The sequence below is a fragment of the Felis catus genome, chromosome C1, assembly GCF_018350175.1.
Source record: "Felis catus isolate Fca126 chromosome C1, F.catus_Fca126_mat1.0, whole genome shotgun sequence".
In the NCBI taxonomy this organism is placed as follows: domain Eukaryota; kingdom Metazoa; phylum Chordata; class Mammalia; order Carnivora; family Felidae; genus Felis; species Felis catus.
In genome coordinates, this window is record NC_058375.1 from 186,983,853 (window position 1) to 187,003,674 (window position 19,822).

At 39.4% G+C, this 19,822-nt stretch overlaps 1 protein-coding gene across 7 annotated transcripts in view; it reads left to right on the forward strand.

The window, feature by feature from the left end:
* CFLAR (CASP8 and FADD like apoptosis regulator) overlaps nt 1-19,822 on the forward strand; it is a 79,440-nt gene that overhangs the window by 11,293 nt on the left and 48,325 nt on the right. For 2 of the 7 annotated variants that reach the window (XM_019838455.3, XR_006583474.1), the window contains exon 1: nt 14,930-15,069. The exons of 1 other annotated variant lie outside the window; for it this stretch is intronic. The gene's annotated coding sequence lies outside the window, so the exon portion shown is untranslated. Of the gene's footprint in view, nt 1-14,925; nt 15,070-17,467; nt 17,673-17,738; nt 19,070-19,822 lie in introns of those variants that run through there. 4 more of the 7 variants (XM_023259600.2, XM_019838456.3, XM_019838454.3 and 1 more) reach the window with 4 other exon arrangements.

Below are 19,822 nucleotides of genomic sequence, written 5' to 3' on the forward strand. Positions count from 1 at the left end.
AAAAGCATAGAGTACCTTTCTATGGAGATAAAAGAAGTAAAATCGGGTCAGGATGAAATTAAAAACGCTATAACCAAGATGCAATCTTGAATGGATGCAACAGGGGCAAGGATGGACGAAGCAGAGCAGTGAATCAGTGATATAGAAGACAAAATTATGGAGAATAATGAAGCAGAAAAGAGGGAAACTAAGGCGAAAGAGCATGATACAAGAATTAGAGAAGAACTCAGTGACTTATTAGAAAGGAATAACATCCAAATTATGGGAGTCCTGGAAGATAAAGAGAGAGGAAAAGGGGTAGAAGATTTTATGAGCAAGTAATAGCAGAAAACTTTCCTAATCTGGGGAAAAACAGACATCAAAATCCAAGAAGCACAGAGAACTCCCATTAGATTCAACAAAAACTGACACTCAACAAGGCATATCATAGTCAAAGTCATCAAATACACAGACAAGGAAAGAATTATGAAAGCAGCAAGGGAAAAGAGTCCTTAACCTATAAGGGAGGAGAGATCAGGTTTGCAGCAGACCTATCCACAGAAACTAGGCAGGCCAGAAAGGAGTGGCAGGATATATTCAATGAGCTGAACCAGAAAAAATATGCAGCCAAGAATTCTTTATCCAGCAAGGCTGTCATTCAAAATAGAAGTAGAGTTAAAGAGTTTCCCAGAAAAACAAAAACTAAAGGAGTTCATGACCACTAAACCAGCCTGGCAAGAAATTTTAAGGGGGACTCTCTGAGGGGAGAAAAGATGAAACAAAATAAAATAGACCAGAAGCAAAAAAGACTAGAAAGGACCAGAGAACACCACCAGAAACGCCAACACTACAGGCAACACAATGACACGAAATTCATATCTTTCAGTGCTCACTCTAAATGTCAATGGACTAAACCCTCCAATCAAAACACATAGGGTAACAGAATGGATAAGAAAACAAACATTTATCTGCTGTTTACAAGAGAGACCCATTTAGGACCTAAAGTCACCTTCAGATTGAAAATAAGGGGATGGAGAACCATCTATCATGCTAATGGTCACCAAAAGAAAGCTAGAGTAGCCATACTCATATCAGACAAACTAGATTTTAAAGTAAAGACTGTAATAAGAGATAAAGAAGGGCATTACATCATAATAATGGGTCTATCCACCAAGAAGACCTAACAGTGGTAAACATTTATGCCCCCAATGAGAAACACTCAAATATATAAATCAATTAATCACAAACAGAAAGAAACTCATTGATAATAATGCCATGATAGTAGAGGACTTCAACAACCCACTTATAGCAATGGACAGATCATCTAAGAAGAAAATCAATAGGGAAACAATGGCTTTCAAATGACACACTGGACTGAATGGACTTAACAGCTATATTCAGAACATTTCATCTGAAAGCAGCAGAATACACATTCTTCTCGAGTGCACATAGAACATTCTCCAGAATAGATCACATACTGGGACACAAATCAGCCCTCAACAAGTACAAAAAGATTGAGATCATACCACATATATTTTCAGACCATAAGGCTATGAAACTCAAAATCAACCACAAGAAAAATTTGGAAAGACCATGAATACTTGGAGATTAAAGAACATCTTACTAAGAATGAATGGGTTAACCAAGAAATTGAAGAGGAAATTAAAAAATACATGGAAGTCAATAAAAATGATAACACCACAGCCCAAAACCTCTGGTATGCAACAAAGGCAGTCATAAGAGGAAAGTATACATCAATCAGGCCTTCCTAGAGAAGGAAGAAAGGTCTCAGATACACAACCTAACCTGACACCTTAAAGAGCTGGGAGGTAAAAAACAGCAAATAAAGCCCCAAACCAGCAGACGATGGGAAATAATAAAGATTAGAGCAGAAATCAATGATATCAAAATAAAAAAAACAAAAACAAAAACCAAAACACAATAGAACAGATCAATGAAACCAGGAGCTGGTTCTTTGAAAGAATTAACGAAATTGATAACCCCCTAGCCAGACTGATCAAAAAGAAAAAGGAAAGGACCCAAATAAATAAAATCAAGAACGAAAGAGGAGAGATCACAACCAACACAGCAGAAATAAAAACAATAATAAGAGAATAGTATGAGCAGTTATATACCAATAAATTGGGCAACCTGGAGGAAATGAACAAATTCCTAGAAACATATAAACTACTAAAACTGAAACAGAAAAAAATAGGAAACTTGAACAGACCCATAACCAATAAAGAAATTGAATTAGTAATAAAAAAAATCTCCCCCAAAACAAGAGTACAGGGCCGGATGGCTTTCCAGGGGAATTCTACCAGACATTTAAAGAAGAGTTAACACCTAATCTTTTGAAGTAGTTCCATAAAATATAAATAGAAGGAAAACTTCCAAACTCATTCTATAAGGCCAGCATTACCTTGTTCCAAAGCCAGACAGAGACCCCCATAAAAAGGAGAACTACAAACCAATTTCCCTGATGAATATGGATGCAAAAATTCTCAACTAGACAACTGGATCCAACAATACATTAAATGAATTATTCACCATGATCAAGTGGGATTTATACCTGGGATGCAGAGCTGGTTCAATATCCGCAAATGTGATACATCACATTAATAAAAGAATAAGAATCACATGATCCTCTCAATAGATTCAGAGAGAGCATTTGACAAAATACAGCATCCTTCCTTGATAAAAACCCTCAAGAAAGTAGGGATAGAAAGACCATACCCCAAGATCATAAAAGCCACATACAAAGGACTCACCGGTAATATCCTCAATGGGGAAAAACTGAGAGCTTTCCCCCTAAGGTCAGGATCACAACAAGGATGTCCACTCTCACCACTGTTACTTAATGTAGTATTGGAAGTCTTAGCCTCAGCAATCAGAAAACACAAAGAAATAATAGGCATCCAAATCAGCAAGGAGGAAGTCAAACTTTCAGTCTTTGCAGATGACATGATACTCTATGTGGAAAACCCATGAAATTCCACCAAAAAAACTACTAGATACATGAATCCATGATACATGGATTCCACAAAGTTGCAGGATATAAAAATCAATGCACAGAAATCAGTTGCATTTTTATTCACCAATGATGAAGTGGCAGAAAGAGAAATCAAAGAATCAATCACATTTACAATTGCACCAAAATACCTAGGAATAAACCTAACCAAAGATATGAAAAATCTATACACTGAAAATTATAGAAAAAAATTGAATAAGACACAAAAAAATGGGAAAATGTTCCATGTCCATGGATTGGAAGAGCAAATATTATTAAAATTTTGATACTACTCAAAGCAATCTACATATTCAAAGCAATCCCTATCAAAATAACACCAACATTATTCACAGAGCTAGAACAAACAATCCTAAAATTTCTATGGAACCAGAAAAGACCCTGAATAGGCAAAGCAATCCTGAAAAAGGAAACCAAACCTGGAGGCATCACAATACCAGACTTCAAGATCTATTACAAAGCTGTAGTCATCAAGACAGTATGGGACTGGCACAAAAACAGACACACAGATCAATGGAACAGAAAAGAAAGCCCAGAGATGGACTCACAAATGTATAGCCAACTAATCTTTGACAAAGCAGGAAAGAATATCCAATGGAATAAAGACAGTCTCTTCAGCAAGTGGTGCTGGGAGAACTGGACAGCGACATGCAGAAGAATGAACCATACACAAAAATAAACTCAAAATGGACGAAAGACCTCAATGCAAGACAGGAAGCCATCAGAATCCTTGAGGAAAAAGCAGGCAAAAACCTCTTTGATCTTGACTGCAGCAATTTCTTACTCAACATGTCTCTGGAGGCAAGGGAAACAAAAGCAAAAATGAACTATTGGGACCTCATCAAGATAAAATATTCTGCATGGTGAAGGAAATAATCAACAAAACTAAAAGGCAACCAACAGAATGGGAGAAGATATTTGCAAATGATATATCAGATAAAGAGTTAGTATCCAAAATCTATAAAGAACTTAACAAACTCAACACCCAAAAATCAAATAATCCAGTGAAGAAATGGGCAGAAGACATGAATAGACACTTTTCCAAAGAAGACATCCAGATAGCTAACAGACATGTAGAAAAATGCTCAACATCTCTCATCATTAGGGAAAAACAAATCAAAACCACAATGAGATACCACTTCACACCTGTCAGAATGGCTAAAATAACAACTCAGGCAACAATAGATGTTGGTGAGGATGCAGAGAAAGAGGAACCCTTTTGCACTGCTGGTGAGAATGCAAACTGCTGCAGCCACTCTGGAAAAAAGTGTGGGGGTTCCTCAAAAACTTAAAAATAGAACTACACCATAACCCAGCAACTGCACTACTAGGTATTTATCCAGAGGATACTGGTGTGCTGTTTTGAAAGGGCACATGGACCCCAATGTTTATAGCAGTGTTATTGACAATAGCCAAGGTATGGAAAGAGCCCAAATGTCCATCGACTGATGAATGGATAAAGAATGGAATATTACTTGGTGATCAAGAATGAAATCTTGGCATTTGCAATAACGTGGATGGAACTAGAGTGTATTATGTTAAGTGAAATTAGTCAGAGAAAGACAAATATCAAATGACTTCACTCATAGGTGGAATTTAAAATACAAAACTGATGTACATAAGGGAAGGGAAGCAAAAAAATATATAAAAACAGGGAGGGAGACAAAACATAAGAGACTCTTAAATACAGAGAACTAAACTGAGGGTTGCTGGAAATGTTTTGGGTGGGGGGATGGGCTAAATGCGGAAGAGGCATGAAGGAGGACCCTTGCTGGGATGAGCACTGGGTGTTATATGTAGGTGATGAATCACTGGATTCTACTCCTTAAATCATTATTGCACTATATGCTAACTGAGTTGGATGTAATTATAAAAAACTAAATTTTAAAAAAATGGGCCAAAGACCTTCATGGACATCTCACCGAAGAAGACATACAGATGGCAAATAAGTATATGAAAAGATGTTCCACAACATATGTCATCAGGGAAATGCAAATTGAAGTAACAATGAGATATCACTACACTCTCATTACACCAAATGTTGGCAAGGATGTGGAGCAACAGAAACTCTCATACATTGCTGATGGGAATACAAAATACCAGCACTTTGGGAGAAGTTTGGTAGTTTCTTGTTGGAGAACAAGAAGCTGGAGGCACCATAAGAATGTCCTGAAGGAAAGGGACAGAGCAGCAAGAAACTGAAAGCAGTTTCATTCCCAGGATGGAAGGCTGCCCAGACTGCTCGTTCTCTCCAGAAGGACATCATACGGGTGCTAGGCCTGGGGGTAAGAATGTTTTTTTCTGGTGCCAGATGTACTCATGACCCAGTATGGAATACACTGCAGGTGCATGACTTGTCAAAATGCCATATACTATGTTGTATGTGCTTGCTGTCATCAGACAGTTTGCAAAAATAAAAGAGGATTGAGCCAGGGGACCGATGGCTTCGGCTCCTGGAGAGTCTTAGCCCCCTGCTTTCTAATTCTCTCGTCACTGCACCTTTAGGACCTGTCTCTCTACAGTTTCTTATAAAACCAAGCATACTCTTGGCATACAATCCATAAATCCTTCTTCTTGGTATTTACTCAAAGGAGTTGAAAATTTACATCCACATGAAAACCTGCACATAGATGTCTAAACAGCTTTATTCATAATTGCTAAAACTTGGAAGCAACAAAGTGTTCTTCAGTAGACATATGGATAAATAAACTGTGGTCATGAAAAGACATGGAGGAACCTTAAATGCATATTACTAAGTTAAGGAAGCCCATCTGAAAAGGCTACATATGATTCCAACTCTCTGACATTCTAGAAAAGACAAAACTATGGAGACAATAAAATGATCAGTAGTAGCAGTATCTCTATATGGAGTGGGAGTGAGGGGCATTCTATTCTCAATATAGCTACTTCTAGTTAACACTAGTCAACAGGTCTCTCTGATAGGGCTCTAGAGTTGGACTCCCTGCTTTGAACCCAAGCTCTTCCAATTATTACCTACATGACTTTAACCTCTGGTTACTTAATTATTCTGCCTCTATAACCCTCAGTTTTTTTCAGTAATAAAATGAGGATAATAGTTCTGCAGAGAATAACATGAATTGATCTGTATAAACCGCATATTAATATTCCCATGATAAAATAGTAGCTACCATGTACTGCATGCCTATTTTCAAATGGTAGCTCCCCTTGTCAAAATATCTTTGCAGGTTCTAGGAGGGGATATGTGTGTGATAGCTTCTCCACTGGAGTCTGCCCTGAGCCATGGGGAAACAGCCCTATTTCTAAATTCAGTGTTACTTACTAAAGCAGTATGTACTCTTCGATGTCTGACTTCTTGCCATTAGCACAATGATTTCTTTCCTAACATTTTATTTTTAATGTTCAGTCAAAAAGAAAGGAAAACCAGAGTGTCTGAACATTTGCTTTGTGTTGCAAAAGGGCTCCTTGCTGTGGGGCAACAGCATGGAAATAGGTCATCTCAAGTAAGGAACAGCAGCAGTATGACTCGGAAATGCCACATCTGTGTCAGCGACTCCCTCCAGGCCTGGGACATCACTGAACCAGTTGGTGGCATTAGGCTCTGATTATTTTTCTCTCCTCTGACCTTGACTCTCTCTGTCATACTCTGTACTCAACACATTCCTTTAGTGCTTCATGAAGGCAGATGACAGATAGAACTCTAACAGACCATAAGAGAAATCAGATGGACAAGGAAACTAAAGAAATACAGTAGAGGGATGTGTGATCACTGACACAAAAGATAATTGAATCCTGGTTGACAAAAAGAAGGGGGTCAAGGACAGAGTCAATATTTAAGGGGAAAACAAAGGACAGGAACTCTATCTATAAAGAGACTGAGATGGAATGACCAGAAATGTGGGAGGTTCATCTGGAGAGAGTGGGCTCCTTTAAGCAAAGGAAGAAAGGGTTTCAATAAGTGGGGAAGGGGGCAGGTCAAATATGTCCAACTAAGATGAGGTATGCCTGTTGGATTAGGAAACTTCAACAATCTTTTCCTACTCCACTTTGGAAGCTCTGGCAGCCAGGCCTTTCCTTTGCAGATGAGAGGTTAAAAAATTCCTCTTGCTAAATCTGAACAATCTAAAGGAAAAATATGAAAATACTGACAATGGAAGTTCCCCAAGGAAATAGCTCAACCAGATTATCCAGTGAGATGATCAGAATGGATTAGACCCATTTAGAAGCTCAGAGCTTCCCATCCACTTTTGTTTGTCTGTTTGTTTTACTTATTTATTTTTAAAATTTTATTATTTATTTTTATTAAAGTGTTTTATTTATTTTTGAGAGACAGAGAGAGTAAAAGCAGGAGTGGGGGAAGGGCAGAAAGAGAGGGAGACACAGAATCCGAAGTAGGCCCCAGGCTCTGAGCTGTCAGCACAGAGCCCAACACAGGGCTTGAACCAAGGAACTGTGAAATCACGATCTGAGTCGAAGTTGGAAGCTTAACCGAATGAGCCACCGAAGTGCCCCAAAAGTTTATTTACTTTTGAGAGAGAGCGTACAAGTGCGCACGCACATACACACACGGAAGGGGCAGAGAGAGAGAGAGGGAATGAGAGAATCCCAAGCAGGCTCAGCACTATCCGTGCAGAGCCCAACAAGGGGCTCGATCTCAGGAACCATGATATCATGACCTAAGCTGAAATCAAGAGTCAGTTACTTAAATGACTGAGCCACCCAGGTGCCCCTGCCTGTTTGTTTTAAAATCAACTTTATCAACGTGTAGTTTACATAAATAAATACATTTATTTAAGGTGTACAGTTTAATGACTTTTGACAAATATATATTCCCATGTAACTACCATCCAATCAGTGTACAGAATATTTCCATCACCCCAGGATTTTTCTTATCCCCCTTTATAATCAACACTTTCAGGCAAACACTGATTTACTTTCTGTCACTAGAGATTTGTTTTTTTCTGTTCTAGGATGTCATATAAATAAACTATATAGTACTTTATGTACTGTAAAAGAAATCATACTTGTACATTTTGTGTGTCTGGATTCTTTCACTCAGCACAATATTTTCTTCCCAAACCTTTCGGTTAAAAAAATGTTCAATCATAAAGCAAAACTGAAAGAATTTTACAGTAAACACCCATATACCTACTACTAGATTATACTACAATTGACTCTTGAACAATGCAGGGGATTAGAGGTACCAATCACCCATGCAGTCAGAAATCTGTGCATAAATTTTGACTCATCAAAAACTTAACTACTAATAGTTAAGTTTTTGACTCATCAAAAACTTAACTACTGTTGACCAGAAGCCTTACCAATAACATAAACCGTTGATTTCTTTCAATAAAGTAAGCTAAAGAAAATGTTATGAAGAAAATCATAGGGAAAAGAAAATACATTTATAGTAGTATGCTAAAAGAATCTGCATATGTGAACCTGCACAGTTCAAAGGTCAAATGTTTTAGATTCTACTATACTTGTTTTAACACATCCTTTTGTTCATTCTTCAATCCATCTTATTTTTTGATGTATTTTAAAGACATCAGTACATTTCCCCTAAATAATTTAGCTTGCATATCAGGCATAATTATCCATGTCGTTGCATGAATCTTTGGCTTATTTCTTTTTACTGCTAAGTAGTATTTCCATTGCATGGATATACTGCAATGGTTTATCCATTTGTCTATTGATGGAATTTTAAGTTGTTCCCAATTTGGGGTTATTATAAGTAAAGCTGCTGTGAATGTTCATATACAAGTCTTTGTACAGATACATGCTTTTATTTATCTTGAATAAGTACTTAAGAGTACTTTTGTGGGGTCATATGATAAGTATACTTTATAATAAGTAGCCAAACTGTTTTCCAAGTGGTACCATTTTACATTTCTGCTAGCATTGTATTAAAGTTGAAGTTGTTCCATATTCTCTCTGATACTTTGTATTGTCAGTTCTTTTGATTTTAGCCATTACAGTAGGCTTTTAATTTGCATTTCCCTAATAATTATTGGTATCAAGTATCATTTCATGTACTTATTGGCAATTGTTTTGTAAAGTGTCTATTCAAATCTTTGGCATATTTTTTTTTTAATTTTTTTTATTAAAAAATTTTTTTTTAACGTTTTATTTATTTTTGAGACAGTGAGAGACAGAACATGAACAGGAGAGGGTCAGAGAGAGGGAGACACAGAATCTGAAAACAGGCTCCAGGCTCTGAGCTGTCAGCACAGAGCCCGATGCAGGGCTCGAACTCACAGACCGAGAGATCATGACCTGAGCCAAAGTCGGCCGCTTAACCGACTGAGCCACCCAGGCGCCCCTCTTTGGCGTATTTTTAAAATGGGTTATTTGTTTTGTTATTATTGTTCATATATTCAAGTTTTATGTCCATTGTGAGACATGTATTGGAAATATTTTCCCCTGGTCTATGGTTTTTCCATACTTTTATTTTCAATCTATTTGTATCTTTGTATTTTAAAAAATGTTTATTTATTTTGAGAGAAAGAGAGAGTGAACAGGGGAGGGGAAGAGAGAGAGAGACAGAGAATCTCAAGCAGGAACTGCACTGTCAGTAGGGAGCCCGATGCGGGGCTCAAACCCACCAACCACGAGACAGTTATAGCTCGAGCATAGGTTTTTTTCAATACAGTCTAACAAGCTTTCCTTTTGATTAGGTTATTTGAGCCTTTCCATTACTATACATATGTGTGTGTATATATACACACACACATATATATACACATATGTATACATATATACATACATATTGTATGTATATACATATATATACATATGCATACACATTACATATGTATATGTGTATATATATATATGATGGTTTATTTTCAGAGAGAGAGAGAAAGAGAGTGTGAGCAGGGCAGGACAGAGAGGGAGAGAGAGAATCCCAAGCGGGCTCTGCACTGTCAGCGCAGAGCCCAATGAGGGGCTCAAACTCATAAACCTGCATCAAAATCAAGAGTTGGATGCTTAACCGATTGAACCACCTAGGTGCCCCCTTTTCCATTTAATAGTATTATTTACATAGTTGGATTTGCATGTGCCATTTTACTTTTACTTTTTGTTTTCTATATGTCTCATGCCTTTTCTGTCCCTTTATATCTCCTTTACTGCTTCCTTTTGCATTAAGCGTATATTTTTTAATGTAGTATCTTAATTTCTTTAATGATTTTTCAACATATTTTTTAAAGTTATTTTTTAGTGATTTCTCTATGGTTTACCATTTATGCCTTAATTTACCAGAGGCAGCTGGGATTTATACTAGCTAGTTCTAATGAAATATAGAAATCTTGCTCCTACATAGCTCTATTCCCTCTTTCCTCTCTTTGTGGTATTTTGTTATATATCACATCAATTAATGTTATACATTCAAAAATACATTGGTACAATTATTACTTTACCATCTGTAGTCATTTCCTTATCCCAGTATAGCTTTGCTCCTACCCACCTCCTTTGTGCTATTATTGGCAAATATATTTCACATATATTAATTTCTCTGTTATAGGCACGATGATCCATTACATTACTTTACACAATTGCTTTTTAAACCAATTAAGAGGAAGAGAAGAAATATTAATTTATACTATTTTCTATATTTTCATTTTTTTGTTTTTAATTGTATTATAGTTGACATATAATATTTGTTTCAGGTGTACAACATAATGATTTGACAATTACATTATGAAATGCTCACCATAAGTATATTTACCTTTTGTCACCATACAAAGTTATTGCAATAATTTTCCTTATGCTGTACTTAGTCTGGACTTATTTCTTTTATAACTGGAAGTTTGTACTCCTTAATCCTCTTCCCTTATTTTTCCTATCAACCCACCCACTCCCCTCCTCTGGCGGCCACCAGTTTGTTTTCTGTATTTATGAGTCTGTTTCTATTTTTTTGTTTGCTCATTTGTTATGTGTGTTAGTGTTTTAGATTCCACATATAAGTGAAATCAAATCATTTGTCTTTGTCTGACTTATTTCAGCATAATACCCTCTAGGTCCATCTATGTTGTCACAAATGTTAAGATTTCATTCTTTTTTTTTATGACTAATATTCTATTGTGTGTATATATATATATGTATGCATATATGTATAAACATCTTTTTCCATTCATATATTGGTGGACACTTAAGTTGACTATTGCAAATAATGCTGCAGTAAATATAGGGGTGCATATATTTTCTTGAATTAGTGTTTTCATTTTCTTTAATACCCAGTAGTGGAATTACTGGATATTATGGTATTTCTATTTTTATTTCTGAGGAACCTCCATACTGTTTTTATTTATACTGCCTTTTATAATTTTGTAACTACTTTTTTTGGTGCTCTTTGTTTTTTGTGTGTGAGTATTTGAATTACTGTCTGGAGTTATTTGCTTTTAGCCTAAAGAACTTCCTTTAGTAATTCTTGTAAGGCAGGTGTGCTAGCATAATTTTTTTGTTTTTGTTTGAGTATTTCACCTTATTTCCCCAATCTTATTTTCATAAGGTTGTTTTGCTGGATATAGGATTCTTAGTTGAAAGTTTTTTTTCTTTCAGCACTTTGAGTATGTTTTCTCATTGCCTTTAGCCTTTATTTAGTTTTTGGTGAGAAGTCAACTATTAACCTTACTGGTATATACTTGTAAGCAAGAGTTGTTATTCCTTTGTTGCTTTCAGGGTTTATTCCTTGTCTTTGACTTTCAGCATTGTTAGTGTAATGTATCTGTTTGTAGAGCTCTTTGTATTTATCCTATTTGGAATTTTTTGAGCTTCCTGGATGTGTAGGTTACAGTTTTGAATACATTTGGGAAGCTTTTAGCTCTTATTTCTTTGTATATTTTTTCTGCTTCTTTTCATTCTCTTCTTCTGGTATTCCCATTATGCACGTGTTTGGTGTGCTCCATGGTGTTGCACATTTCTCTGAGGCTCTCTTCATTTCTCTCTGTTCTTTGGCTTGTATAATCTCCATTTCCTAGTTAGCTTATTCTTCCTTCTGCCAGTTCAAATCTACTGTTGAGCCCATAATAAAGTTATTTCCACTCCAGAGTTTCTATTTGGTTCATTTCTATAATTTCTGAGTTATGTCCCTGCTCTAGGGACTGAATATCTCTTTATTGGTATTCTCTCTTTGATATGACATTCATACTGATGAAGGAGTGTGGGCCAAGCTGAGGGCAAAATACAGGCTAACAGCACACTTCTTTCCCACCCACCCCTCCCCACCCCAGGTGGGATGTGTGATATAATATGTAATATGTGGCTTGATGATGTGTGATACGTGGCTTATGGCCCCCTGATATATATCTGAAGGGTCTCATGATTGAGGTTTTATTAAATGGTAATAAATGGTTGCCTAGCAACATCTAGCCCCTCAAGGTCCTGGAAACCTTGCTCCCAAAATACCTTAGAGACTTACTCTATCCCTGACCCCCTCCCAACCTGAGGGTATATAATGAGTTATCCATCATGACCCCTGTGCCGCTCTTCTGCCCACGGGTCCTGTTCCCATGCTTTAATAAAATCACGTTTTTGCACCAAAGATGTCTTCAAGAATTCTTTCTTGGCCATTGGCTCTGGACCACTCCATGCATCATCAGTACCTTTCTTCTTTAATCCTGCTTTTCTTTAGCTCTGGGAAAATATTTGCAATGGCTACTTTGAATTTTTTTGTGATAAATCTGACATCAAGTTGCTCTCACAGGCAGTTTTTATTGCCTATTTTTCCAGTGTATGAGTCATACCTTCCTGTTTCCTTGCATGCTTCCTTGTTTTTTCTTTGGAAACTGGGCATTTATTACAAGTACCAACTCTGGGTGCTTATTTTTCCTCCCTCGTCCTCCTCACTTTGTTATTATTATTTGCTTGTTTATTTGTTTAGTGACTGGCTGGATTATTTTAGTAAAGTTTACTCCCCCCCCCCTTAAATTTCTGATGTTTTTATCCTAGTATTATGGTAATTTGGCTACAGCTCTCTTTGTCTTATTTCCTGACCACACCCAGCTGTTAAACTTCAACAGTTTACTGCCTGATTGCTCTATTATTTTCAATGCTGTCCTGAGACATAAATTTCTCTATAAATGGATCCAATCAACTTCTGGGTCCTTTGAAGCAATATTTTATGAGGTCAGTGTTATTATCTGTTCTCACCCAAGGAGAGCTTCCCTCAACTGTCTTTATCTTTGGTTCTCTCTGGCAAACTAGCCAACTTACAATTTAGCCCATATCTTGAATCTCCTCACAATTGCCTAACACCAAAACCCCCAGGTTTTTGAGAGCACTGCTTGGCTTACATTTCTCCATGTTTTTGGCACATGAAATCACTTCCTTTGGGAAGAGATTTAAGCTATGTGTTTCATGGACTGCCCCCCCCCCCCCCCCCCCCCAATTAGAGAGCCAGGGCTTTGGGGAAGAGGAAGAACAGTGGCAAACTGAGTCACATCTCTGCTCTTAGGGGCTGAACTCTAGGTAGAGGAGGGGGTAGTAGTCCGAGGTCCTCTGGCTTATCTCTCTGGTCCCAACTACCACTTCTGAGGTGAGGGTGATTAGGTCCCTAGTATTCGCAGCACTCCAGCCCAAGGTAGATCCTCTATTCCATGAGTGGACTGGATGGGAGAAAAGATCCTCCATCTCTCAACCACACCTACCCAGGATTTAGCTTTAGCGTCAGGTACTAGGGCCTGGTGAGAATTGCTGACATTCTGCTCCACCCCCTGGAATTATGGGGAGAGGAGAACCTGTGTTCTTGATTGCAGCAGAGTGGGGTCTCTGCTGAGTAGAGAGGGTGAAGCGGTCCTGGTTGAAATACTACAGATTCTCACTCGCCTTTCTTATCACATTTTTATGGATTTTCTTGAATAGATATTTTTTTCATTTGCTGTTTTTCTCTTAGGACTATTTCCAAGGGTTTAAGTGATTATTTGTTGTTCGCTTGTTTTAAAATAATTTTCATCAGTATCACTGGGGAGTGGGTCATCTGAGCTCCTCATGCTGTCAGGCCAGTAGTTAATCTCTTGGTGTTATTCTTGCAACTTTCCTATAAGCTTAAATTGATTTCAAGAAAAGTTAAGAAATAAAAAAAAAAAGACACAGAAGAAAGTGGTTTTTAGGAATAAACATTAAAATATAAAGTGCTTTTGCACTTGTGATTATTATTCATTCCCATGCATTGGTATCCAAACACTAGCAGTGTTTGCTTGCTCTTAATGACAACTAGAACTACCTTAAACAAACACCCTGGGTTCATAGCATATCCAGATATTGAGGAAGAAGACAATTTTACTTTACCTTTCAACATTCTTTTGTCTGGTCTAAGAATTAAATTGGCATATGACAGATTAACAGACTACAAAATTTAATTACCTACCTATCAGGCAGTCAGGCAAGTGAGGCTTCTGTGTCATTCAGAGATAAGGAGAAGGGAGGGGTCAGGGGCCTGGGACCTAAAAGGGAAGGAAGACAATTCACAGGAAGATGAAAGAGAGTAAATGCTCGGTAAACAAATGTTTGCTGGGCCAGACGGAAACAATGGGACAGAGAGGAATTTTAACAGACTTTGCTAAATTCTTCCCTGTCTAAAACACCTAGTTCATATTATACTATAGTTGACTATGTTGATAGGTCCCTTCCTAGAGCACATCCAAATTCGTCTACACAGTTAGAGGGAGGGTCAAAGGTTGTTTCCGAGTTTGTTTCTTGAAAATAATCACCAGAACAATCCACATGCCAAAGACACATTTTGGGGTGATATTTTTTCTCCCCTGCTCAGTAATAGAGGGCATTAACAGCTGGTTGACTGTGGCACAGGAGTGTTTTAATTCAAAAGGACTCAGGGGCTGGTGAATGGGGGGGCGGAGGGGGGTCTCTGGGTTTAACACAGTGAACGTCAGGCCATCAGCTTTCTTAGCGGCTTTTCCTGGGTGAGCAAGGCCAATGGAGGCGTGACTGGGCAGGAAGGCGCCACGTCCGCTTCCAGGCTTAGGCTTTCAGTTTCCTTTCTCCATCTTGCCTACGATTTTCTGCGTCAGTGTCAGCGAAGCCTGACAGGGCAGCCTAAGAAGAGACCCGCGGTGAGCAGGACGGTAAGTGCCCAGGGCTTGCTCTCCCCGCTCCCCACCCTCCCCAGATCCAAGACTCGAGGCTGGTGGGGGCGGGGGGGGGCCTCCCCAGCCGCCCCTCCCGCCCCTCGCAGCTACTCGCCGACTAGCTCTTCCCGGAACTGGTCTGGGGCGGGAGAAGCCAGGCAGGGGTTACGGGAAGAGGGGGCCTTCTGGCAGGTGACTCAGTCCTGTGGGGTCGGTCCTTACATCGCGTAAGGGCAGGCGCCCTCCCGGAGGCGGGAGGGGGCGGCTGGGGGCGGTGGCAGGGGGCGGTGGCAGCGGGACAAACCGCCTAACAAACCCGCTCCCTCGCCCTCCCCCACCCTACTTCTCAGCAGGGCCGCGGGAGGCTGCCAGGGTCCCGGGTGCTGTCCCGAGAGCCCCTACCCTCCAGCCCACGTAACCCTTGCCTAACACTGAAGCTCCAGAGGACGAATAAACGTTGCTTAAAATTGAAAGTTGCTCAATTCCTGGGGTAAACTGTTCAAAAGACTTGGCTTTTTTTCTTTCGAAAAGTTGATGAGAAAGAAGACTTTTCCTGCAGCAGTATGTATGTGTCTCCGCCGGAGTAGCTGGTCTGGCAGGAATTTTTACTTTCTCCCCGTAGCCTGGTGAAGTAGGTCAGGACTGTTGTTTTTCACAGCAGTGCAATATGTATTTTGGCAAATTGCACTGAAACTTTGCGAAAGTTTGGAATGATTGGTAAGATTTTGGTTAAGCCTTAGCTTAAACTTGTTCTCCGCTCCCCGCCTCCCCCCAAAGAACTGGGAGACGTTGAGTTCAAGATGTTATTTCTTGACTGTGTCCGGAATGGGACAGAAGGACTTGTTCTTTTTAAACATTAACAGTGGAATGCAATAGAACAAAGGCCACTGAAGTACGTTTTTGGTTCAAGGGAACAGGAAATGAGTAAGGGCGTAGGTTAGTAAGGACGCTAAATTGCCTCGAATTATTTTCATTTGTTGACACTTGAAATTTTTTACGCAATGAGACTGTAGTGCCAATAGAGAGAATACGTCAAGCATTTGGACACCGACAGACCTGGGTAATCTAAAGTTTAAACTGGGCTCTGGTGGGCTTGACCTACTTTAGTTAAGATATTTCAGATAAGAGGAACAGAATTTTTGGTATTTTCCCTCTGGTGGTGCCCCTAAATAATCTTACAATAAAGTTCATTAGGAAAAAACTTGGCTTAACTCCAAAATTAAAAAGAAAAGACTCAAATTTGGAAAGGAATTTTGAATGTTTGCCATACAGAAGTTTTCCCTTTTCATGTTACCTTGTGTTTTACTTACAGCTTCTGGGATGAAGGTCCTGATTAAAATGGCCTTTTCTAACGACTTAATGTTTTAGATTTCTGTTTGTTACTGACCTTGGTACTTCTCTGTAACACTATATTACTTACTAGCTTGCACCTGCTTTAAGAAGGAGACTGAATCCGCCTGCAGGTGTGACGTGCACCTTGCCCCCTGGAAATGGGCGTGGGTGGGTGGGAGTGTAGTAAAGGGCAGTTTTTTCAGGGTAGCAGGGGGCCTACCGCAAATTGAAACGGAAGTAGGTTTTGTCCCTGGGGCGCCCGCGAGTCAGACCTCACTCTCAGTAGGGAGGTGGGGCGTAGCCGCAGCACCCACCCACTGGGTCTCCCCCAGCAGCACGTTAATTCCCCGGAGCGCCACGTGGGCCCTTTGCTTACACAACGGAGAGTTTCGGGACAGCAGCGCATGTGCTCTCGTGGAGTTTCTTAGGTGTGGGGGGCTGAGGGTTCTCGAGCCTTAAGTCTCTTGTGGGCGGCCTGGAATAGGCGCACAGGGGCTCAGCTGGAAGAGGCTCGCGGAAAGCCCAATGGGGAGTGCACCTGTTGATGCGTGCAACGCTCTCCTCCAGTTCCCGGAGTACTCCCGACGCGGTTTCCCCTAACGGCAGGTCCCGCACTGGGAGGTCCCCTTCCCGCCTGAGATCCAGCGGAAAGAGCCGGCCTACCCGGGCATGAGTAGAATAAGAATCCTGTCCGTCTCTCCTCTCTCGACCTGCGCCCCCTTGCGGGAGTGGCCCTGGGCTCCGGGGCTGTAACTGTCCCGGATCCTGGCAGAAAAGGATTGAGCCCCTCTTGGCCCTTCCGGCCGGTTCTGGAGCCTCCTGGGGATTCATCTTACAGCAGTATAAGTCACGAGGCGTGTCACTTTTTTAAATCTGAGGATCGGACTCCGTTTGGTTATTTCTTCTTTTGTAGGGCCGCAAAAGTTAATTAAAGTCGTGTTTTTGGACTCAACTGACTCCTTTCCTTTGATTCAGTGTAATCCTACAAACATTTATTGAGCTCCTATGGGCCAGGCTGAGTTCTGGGTGCTGGGGACATAGAGACGGAACTGAACTTGGTTCCTTCCCCCAGAGGCTCTCAGAGTGGTTGGGGAAGACCGAGCAGTTATCCACACGGGTAACTTGGACTTAAGGGGCCTGGAGGGGGGCCACTGACAGGGGAGGAATGGGAGGAAGATGGTGGGGCCAGTTGGAGAAGTAATGACAGGTAACAGAGGGCAACATGTACTCAACACTCATTCTTGTTTTCCGTACTACGCATCAGTGAGGTAAGAAACACTCTTTCTCCTTTATGTTCAGCTTGTCACCTCCTCTCCCAAGACTTCATAACCCACCCACGAATGTTCCCTTCCTCTACATTTTCATACACTCTGTGGCTGTCTTTACACTTACCATGAATTGCACTTAACACTCTGTATCCTAATACTTTTCTTTAAAAACGTTTCAGTTAAGTTGTATTATAATTTTCTGTGTTAAAATTCATGCAGAGTAAATAGAGAAAGCTCTCAGGAGTCTGTTCCCTAAGATAACCAAAGGTTGCAGTTTAGTGTCTTTTTCAGACATTTACACACTCAAATACAGCCTTTTAAGTGTTTTTAAATATATAATTTTTTGCTCTTTTGTTTTCTTGTATGATGCTGTTCAACTGCATTTCAGAACTGTTTTTTTTTTTTTTTCTATTAACATCTCTACTTTTCTCAGATGTAATTTCACTCCCCTCTGGCATCAGTGTTTCTAATGATTTTTTTCCCCCTAATGACCACCTTTCTTGTTTCTGAGAATATGTGTATCCACAATTTACATTTAATTCATCTGCTTGCTCATATGCCCCCAGTGTTTTTTCTCCCTCAATTCTGGGTTTAGAGAAGTAATTTCTTCTTTTACTCCATGTACATATGAATGAATGAATGATGAATATGTATATATTTTAATATTTTCTTTCCAGATAAAACTGCTTTTTTCTCTGATGGTCTCTGCTTTTAGCCATACTGTCTTTATTTGTCCATTTAAGTTTTTGTGCAAAACAAACAGCTTCCTCATGGTTTTCTTCTTATTCTATATATTGGGTTGTCATCTTTGATGATTCAGTACTTGTGAAAGATGTGATACAACGTTCATGTATATATTCAAGATGGTTTGTGTCTTCTACATGGCACCTTTCTGCTGGAGAAATTAACCGATTTTATTTACATTAATATCTATATGCTTCAGTTTTTCAATATAATTGAAAAATCCTCTTGTAGTTCTGTGCTCCAAGGTTTAAAATGTTCCCAGGGTAATGATTTCCTTTTATCATCTGATAAGCTTCCTTATCTACTTGTCAAGTTCTTGAGTTGTTGTTTTTGTTGTTTTTTTTTAAACTTCTTTCAGATCTTCACTTTAGCTTACTATATTTTGTTTGGTTTTGGTTTTGGACTTGAAGCTTTCAAAAAGTATAGTTTTTAAATCAGTGATATTTGTTTTAAAGAATAAAGCACATGAAAATCTTGCGTGGATACTATCTGGTGAGTGAATCAAATTCCTTGCAAGAATTGAATAAAACAAATAAATAATAAGTTAATTATTCCCTACATTCAGCATTTACTGAGCACCTGCATTTACTGAGTCTATCTTTTTCACCCGGGTTGTCAACAGGAATGCCACGGAAAGTAGAAAGAGGAACCAGGTAGGAAATGAGAAGCTGGAAACAGGTACCAGAGATAATGATGGGGCTGAAGCAAATGAGGAATTTTAGTTTTCTTCTTCACTTTTCTTCATTTTCCAGATTTTCCTATAGCATCCAAGTAGTGCTTTTTATAATTAAAAGAAAGAATGCTATAAAAATAAGTTTAAGAGCTTTGTATCTCCGGTATTATGCACAACTTGTGATTTTGAACACGACTGTTTCCTGATGGGCTAATCTTGTCCCTTTAGCTACTAAGAATCTGTTGTATAAACTGAGAAAATATACCTATTAGGTTGAATTTGTTTAAGTTTATTTATTTATTTTGAGACAGAGAGTGCAAGCAGGGAGGAGCAGAGAGAGGGAGAGAGAGAGAGAATCCCAATGTGGGGCTCAAGCTCCCAAACCATAAGATGGGTTCTTGGAGCACCTACGTGGCTCAGTTGGTTAAGCATCTGACTTCAGCTCAGGTCAGGATATCATGGTGTGTGAGTTCGAGCCCTGCATCGGAGTCTGTGCTGACAGATCGGAGCCTGGAACCTTCTTTGGATTCTCTGTCTCTGTCTCTCTCTCTCTCTCTCTTTCTCTCTCTCTCTCTCTCTCTGCCCCTCCCCAGCTTGTGTGCTCTCTCTCTCTCTCTCTCAAAAATACATAAATTAAAGAAAAAAAAGATTTGGACTCTCGACCAACTGAGGCACCCCAGGCACCCCTAGGTTGAATTTTTAATTCAAGCTAGTCCTGTATAGATGGGCCTCA